The sequence below is a fragment of the Hemiscyllium ocellatum genome, chromosome 16, assembly GCF_020745735.1.
Source record: "Hemiscyllium ocellatum isolate sHemOce1 chromosome 16, sHemOce1.pat.X.cur, whole genome shotgun sequence".
Classification (NCBI taxonomy): domain Eukaryota; kingdom Metazoa; phylum Chordata; class Chondrichthyes; order Orectolobiformes; family Hemiscylliidae; genus Hemiscyllium; species Hemiscyllium ocellatum.
Window position 1 is genome coordinate 18,880,142 of NC_083416.1, and position 8,217 is coordinate 18,888,358.

Sequence of the window (8,217 nt, forward strand, 5' to 3'; positions counted from 1 at the left end):
AGCTGGCTCAGTTTTTAAAGCGTAGTTTCTGTGGAATATGAGGCTAAATTTACCCCTCCGTCAATATGGCATACATTGTGATCATGTTCCACCTGAACCATCTCAGATGTGTTGGATAGATTCACTATCACTTATCCTTCTTTTAGGTATTTGTGGCAATACCAAGTAGGGAAGGATGTGCAGATGACAGATCTGATTTTGTTAAACAACATAGTTACATCATGCCTGTCTTTCTTTATTCATTCATGGGATTTGAGCAACTGGCTGAGCCAGTATTTCTTGCCCATCCCTAAATGGACAAATAGTGAACCCCGCTGCTATGTGGGTGTGGAGTTACATGGGTCAAGACTAGGTAAGGATGGCAGATTTCCTTCCTTAAAGGGTGTTAATGAACTGGGTGGATGATAACAACAATTGACATGGTCACCATTAGCCTAGCTGCAGCTTCTAGATTTTTTATTGAATTCAGGTTTCACCATCTGTGAGATTTGAATCCAAGTCTTTACATGAGATTACATTACTTACAGTGTGAAAACAGGCCCTTCGGCCCAACAAGTCCACACCGACGCGCAACCCACCCAGACCCATTCTCCTACATGTACCCCTTCACCTAATACTGCGGGCAATTTAGCATGGCCAATTCACCTAACCTGCATGTTTTTGTTTTGTTTTGGACTGTGGGAGGAAACTGGAGCACCGGAGGAAATCCATGCAAGCATGGGGAGAATGTGCAAACTCCACACAGTCACCTGAGGTGGGAATTGAACCCGGGTCTCTGGTGCTGTGAGGCAGCAGTGCTAACCACTGTGCCGCCGGCTGAACATAAGCCTGAGTCTCTGGATTAATAAAGTCAAAGGTCACAAGACACCAGGTTATAGTCCAACAGGTTTATTTGAAATTACGGGTTGATGAAGGGACAGCACTCCGAAAGCTTGTGATTTCAAATAAACCTGTTGCATGTCATGTGATGTCGTGTGACTTTTGATCTTGCTCGCCCTAGTCCAACACCGGTACCTCCAAATCTGGATTAATTCAGTTATATTGCACTACTCCACCATCTCCTTAAGAGTAAATACACAGATCCAAGATGGCGGCGACTCAGCAAGTCTGAGTTTACAGTGCTCTTCCCAAAACCTGGGTAAAGTGAGTTACTCACCCCCACCACACTTACCAAACCACCCAAAAAAAATTTCTAACCTTAATTAGCTGTTTACTATTATATTTAAGCAGTTTAATATTAAGTGGATAATGAGTAAACCAAAGGGATCCCGCAGCTCTCAGAAAACAAAGACCCCTCCCCCACCCTCCTCTCCTCCTCCGGCTGCAGCTGATGTAAAAACAGGCCTTGAAGAGATGATTGCCAGGCTGGAAACGACACTCGTCAATTTCATTGCAGAATCCAGACAGAGATGGAATGCATTCGAAGAAAAGTTACAAAAGTACAGCCAGGCTCTCGAGGAATTACAGGGCCGAGTGGAGGGGGCGGAACTAAAGGCCACGACCTCCGAGGCTGCAGCACAAACAGCTGCAGAACAGGTGCGAGCTCTGGAGCAGAGAGTCCGGGCCTTTGAAATCTACATGGATGACCTGGATAATAGAAATCGGAGAAAGAATATCCGTCTTCTGGGCCTCCCTGAACAAGAAGAGAAGGGACAGTTAGCAGTATTTCTGGAGCAATGGTTGCCCCAGCTTTTAAACCTGGGGGCTGAAACTGACCGGGTAAGGGTGGAGTGGGCCTACCAGGTCGCAGTACGCGGATCTGGCCCAAACCAGCGCCCACGCCCGGTCCTGTTCCGGCTGCAGAGTTATAGGGAGAGGCAGATACTCCTGGATGCCTCCAGAAATCTTGGAAAGGATCCTAAAGCTATGATTCATGAAGGATCCAAGATTATGTTATTTCAGGACTTCTCCCCGGCTTTGGCACGAAGGAGGAAGGCGTTTGATGAGGTGAAGAAATGTCTAAGGAACTTAAATATTCAATACACCTTACGCTACCCAGCGACGTTATGCTTTACCCACGAAGGATCCGAGTATAATTTTAGATCACCAGAAGAGGCTAAGGAACTTTTAGACTCGTTTAAATAAATCGTAAGAGACAATTTATGTTGGCTTGCCTCTTCCACACTCCGTGGGGAGAAATGGATACTTTACTCTACTTTACTTTTGCTTCTGGGAGCAGGGTTGTCTTCTCTTGCTATTTTATGTTATTATACTTAACTGTAATTTGTTGGAGTTGTAATTTTATAGTTATGTGTGTTTGTACGTGGCATTGATGCTATCAGATATACTCAGGTATGGGTGGGGAGGGGTGGGGGTGGGGCGCTCACTGCCAACTCTAGCTCGGTATTATATCTAAATCCTACTAAGGAGCGCCCGGGTCAAGGGTGGGACACTGTTTGGGAGAGGATATGGTGGACCTTTAGAAAGGAAGTAAGGCCCCCTGAGAACAAGGGGGAGGATCTCCATTCAAACATGTTTTTTTTTGTTCTTATTGTTTGGAAATAGTTTCCTTTTTATTATACTGTTATGAGTGTATTAGAGAACATTTTCTCTTGTTTGAAGGATGTAAATGACTCAACTATACACTCTGGATAATTGTGGATTAGATTAGTAGTTAACTGAGTTTCATTGTTTTTCTTTCTTCTTTAGTATCATTCCTTTGAATTTTGATGATTATATATTTAAGATCTATTTTTATATTAATGTTTGTGCTTGAAAGTTCTGTTTATTTTTGTAAATCTGTCAAAATATTAAATTTCTAATAAAAATATCTTTAAAAAAAAAGAGTAAATACACAGATTTAGCACCATATTGGAAACCAACTAGAACTAGAACTAGAACTCCTTCTTTAGAGACCGCAATTTCCCTTCCCATGTGGTTAAAGATGCCCTCCAATGCATCTCATCCACATCCCGCACCTACGCCCTCAGACCCCACCCCTCCAACCGTAACAGACAGAACCCCCTGGTGCTCACCTTCCACCCTACCAACTTTCGCATAAACCAAATCATCTGCCGACATTTCCGCCACCTCCAAACGGACCCCACCACCAGGGATATATTTCCCTCCCCACCCCTTTCCGCCTTCCGCAAAGACCATTCCCTCCGTGTCTACCTGGTCAGGTACACGCCCCCTACAACCCTCCCATCCTGGCACCTTCCCCTGCCACCACAGGAATTGTAAAACCTGCGCCCACACTTCCTACCTCACCTCCATCCAAGGCCTTAAAGGAGCCTTCCACATCCATCAAAGTTTTACCTGCACATCCACCTGCACATTTATTGTATCTGTTGCTCCCGATGCGGTCTCCTCTACATTGGGGAGACTGGACGCCTCAGAGCAGAGCGCTTTCGGGAACATCTCTGGGACACCTGCACCAATCAACCACACCGCCCTGTGGCCCAACATTTCAACTCCCCCTCCCACTCTGCCGAGGACATGGAGGTCCTGGGCCTCCTTCACCGCCACTCCCTCACCACTCGACGCCCGGAGGAAGAACATCTCATCTTCCGCCTTGGAACGCTTTAACCCCAGGGCATCAATGTGGACTTCAACAGTTTCCTCATTTCCCCTTCCCCCACCTCACCCCAGTTCCAAACCTCCAGTTCAGCACTGTCCCCATGACTTGTCCTACCTGCCTTCTTTTCCACCTATCCACTCCACCCTCCTCTCTGACCTATCACCTTCATCCCACCCCCATCCATCCATTGTACTCTTTGCTACCTTCCCCCACCCTCCTCCCTGACCTATCACCTTCATCCCCTCCCCTACTCACCTATTGTACTCTATGCTACTTTCTCCCAACCCCCACCCTCCTCTCAATTATCTCTCCACCCTTCAGGCCACTCTGCCTGTATTCCTGATGAAGGGCTTTTGCCCAAAACGTCGATTTTACTACTCCTCGGTTGTTGCCTGAACTGCTGTGCTTTTCCAGCACCACTAATCCAGAATTTGGTTTCCAGCATCTGCAGTCATTGTTTTTACCAGCTAGAACTAGGGTTGGAACAGAGTAGCTTCTCCCAGAGAAACAAAAATCTATATTCTCAATGACAGAGTTTATCTTACAATGTCAGTTCTGAAGAAGGTTCACCGCATACAAAAGTTGACTCTGCTTTCTCTCCACAGATGCTGCCACACTGCTGAGTTTCTCTAGCAATTTCTGTTTTGTTTTGGACCAACTGCAAAAGGTATTTTGATCCAAAACCTTGCCAGGTCTGGAGCAAGGTTACAATGTAGATTATGGATCTTAAGGATTGTGCAATCATTCAACATATACCAAATCAGCAATAGTCACATCTCATTCACACCAGAGTAAGAATGTGGCTTTGAAACCACAGATGCTTTGCTTTATAAAAGAATGATAAGCATTACTGCTGCAGTTGAATGAACCTAATAAACAGAACCAAAAGCCTGAGAAGCCACCAACAACTCAACCGCAAGAAAGTGAGGACTGCAGATGCTGTAGATCACATTCAAAAAGTGTGTCGCTGGGAAAGCACAGCTGGTCAGACAGCATCCAAGGAGCAGTAGAGTTGACATTTCGAGCTTAAGCTTTTCATCAGGAATGTCAGTTGACTCTCCTCAGATGCTGCCTGACAAGCTGTGCTTTTCCAGCACCACCCTATTTGACTCAACTACAAGACCAACAACTAAATTAAGTATCCACAAGTGACCAAAGAATCAGACCTCCCAGTCCAACATATACTTGATCAGGAAGGAAAGTTGAGTTCCAGATTGGCCACAGTGATAAAGCCAGAGACTTGAATGAGCTGGAATCATGGTTAACATACTTGAATCATTTGAAACAACTGCATTAAAAAAAAAACATGAACCAGAAAAGAAATTTGGGGAAGGGGAGATGTTACATATGGAAGAGAGTCCCCAAGAGGAGACCCAGTCCAATGCCAGTTTTTACTCTTTGATAAGAGAACCAAAACTCTTCATAATGCTCCAGCTGTGTATGTTCAGTGTCTTGTGTAATTTTAGCATATGCATGCACAAAGACTCCCAAATCCCTCAGTTCTGACCCTTGAACTGTGCAGCACTCCCTCTGTAATGACCCTCTGACAGCACAGCACTTCCTCAGTAGTGATCCTCTGATAGTACAGAGCTTCCACAGCACTGATCCTGACAATGTGGCACTCCCTCAATGCTGACTGTCCCAGTCCTCAGTACTGAACCACCAACAATGCAACATTCTCTTGTACTGACCAATCAACAGTGCAGCACTTCCTCAGTATTGACTCATTGACAGTGCGTCACTCCCTCAGTTATAACCATCTGACAGTGTATCACTCCCTCAGTTATGACCGTCTGACAGTGCAACACTCCCTCAGTCCTGACCATCTGACAGTGCAGCACTCCCTCAGATACTGACCATATGTCACCACAGAACTAACCTAGTACTGTATGTCTAACGGTGCAGCTTTATGTCAGTACTGACTTTCTGAGTGTAGCCTCTGAGCTTCCAGAAGAGCACCACTTCCTCAGTGCTCACCCCCAACAGTTCATCACTCTTTCTGTACTGACGCTCCGATTATGTAACATTCTTTCAGTACTGACAAGACTGATACTGCAACAATTCCTCAGTAGTGACCTTCCAAACTGCAGCACTCCCTAGTACTGACTCTTAGATATTGCAGTATTCACATACTACTGAATCTCTGACAATGCCGTTTTCCTTCAGTACTGACCCTCCAACAGTGTGGGACAACCTCAGTACTGAGTATTAGACAGGATAGCACTTCTTCAGTATTAACTTTCTGACAGTACAGCACTCCCTCAGTACTGACCCTCTGACAGTGCAGTACTCCATCAGTACAGAACCTCAAAGTTTGTACCATGATGAAATCTTTTCAATGGATGCCCACTTTGAAGAAGTTCTCTGCCTCCCTAAGATGTGAGTGCCTTTCTCACTGCGACAGTGCCGTGACCTCTTCAACCCTTCAGCTCTTCCAGCTACCAACCGCCTTCATTCCTCCCATCGACCAACCAAGTAGTACCCACCACCTGTATTCACCTATCCTTACCTCATCACTCCACCTCTCTCTGCATAACCCTTCTCCACCTATCTTTATCTGGAGCTCCTCTTACCCCCACCTTCATTCCTGAAGAAAGATTATAACCCAAACGTCGACTTCTCCACCTCCTGATGCTACCTGGCTTGCTGTGTTGTTCCAGGCTCCTGCTTGTCTGCTGTGGATTCCAGCATCTGCAGTATTTTTGCCCTTATCAGAGCAGCACTCCCTGAAAAGTGACCCTCTAACAGGACAGCCCTTCTCCAGTACTTACCCTTCAACTGTCCAGCACTCCCTCAACAATGACCATCTGACAGTGCAGCACTTCCTAAGTACTGACCCTCTGAAAGTACAGCACACTCTCAGTATTGATCCTCTAACAGTACAGTGCTCCTTCACTATTGATCCTCTGACACTGCAGTTCTCTCTCAGTACTTATCCTCTGATAGCATTGCCCTCCCTCACTGCTGACTCTCCAATACTACAGCACTTCCTGACCATTGATCCTCTGCCAGAACAGAGATGCTGCAGCACTGACTGTCTAGCAGTGCCACACTCCTTCACAATTAGCTCTCCCTCAGCAGTGAATCTCCAACTGCATGCCTTCAGTACGGGTCCCCCTAACAGTACAGCAATCCCTCAGCACTGACACTCTGACAGTGCAGCACACTGTCAATTCTAACAGTGTGACAGTGTGGCTGTGTGGGGCACTCCCTGAATACTGGCTCCCTGACAGAGTAGCACAATCTCTGTAATAGCCCTCTGACAGTGCAACACTCCCTCAGTACTGACCCTCTAAATATGCAGCACTCCATCAAGTAGTGACCTTCTGACAGTGCAAGGCCCCTACAGTACTGAACCTCTGACAGTACGGCACTTCTTTAATACTGACCACAGCTTTCCCTGTGCACTGACCCACCGATGGTGTGGCACTTCCTGAGTATTGACCCTTAGAGAGTGCAACACTCCCTCAGTACTGACCATTTGACAGTGTAGCACTCCCTTATTGCTGATATTACAACAGTGTAGCAACCCTCAGTCCTGACCTTCAAGTGGTTCAATCCTGCCTCAATTCTAACACCCAACAGCGCACCACTCCCTCTATCCTGACCCCCTGACATTGCAACACTCCATCAGTATTGATACTCTGACTGTGCAATGCTTCGTTAGTACGAACAGTCTGGCTGTGCAGCACCCTCCTTAGTACCACCACTGACAGTGTGTAGTTCCCTCAGTAATGATCCTCAACTAGTGCAGCAGTAACTTAGTAGTGACCCATTAATAACACAGCTCTTACTCAGTACTGACCCTCCAAGTGTGCAGCACTCCTTCAGTAGTGACCCTCTGTAAATTCAGGGCCCCCACATCACTGATTTCTTTACAGTGCAGCACTCCCTAAGCACCAACAATCTGACAGTGCAACACTCTTGTCAATACTAACAGTGCAACAGTGTGGCTATGCAGTATTCTCTGAGCATTGGCCCCCTAAAAGAGCAGCACAGCCACAGTTCTGACCCTCCAACTGTGCAGCACTCCCTCAGTAGTGGCCCTCTGACAGGGCCACCGTAGCACTGACCCTGTAATAGTGCAGCGCTTCCTTAGTCCTGATCTCCTGAAGTAGAGCTTTTCCTGTGTACTGACCCGCCAATGGTGCAGTGCATCCTCAGCACCAACCTTTGACAGTGTGACACTCCCTCAGTACTGACTTTTTGATAGTGTCGCACTCCTTCAATACTTACCCTCTAACAGTGCAGAGGGGGCTAGAAATTGCACTTGAACGAATAGGATCAAAGGTTATGGGGAGAAAGCAGCATTAGGCTATTGAGTTGGACAATCAGTCATGATTGCGATGAATGGTGAAGCAGGTTTGAAGGGCCAAATCACCTTCTCTTGAATCAATCTTCTATGTTTCTATGACATTCCAACAGTGTAGCAAACCTCAGTACTGACCCTCAGGTGGTGCAGTCCTACTTCAATGCTGACACCTAATAGTGCATCACTCCTTCGGAACTGACAGTGTGACACTCCATCAATATTGATCCTCTGGCAGAGCAGCAGTCGCTCAGTATTGATCCTCTTGCAGCACAGCACTCCCTCAGTGCTGACACTCTGACTGTGCAACACTTTGTCAGTACTAACAGTGTGACAGTATGGCTGTGCAACAGTCCTCAGTACTCCCCTATGACAGCACGGAGGTCCC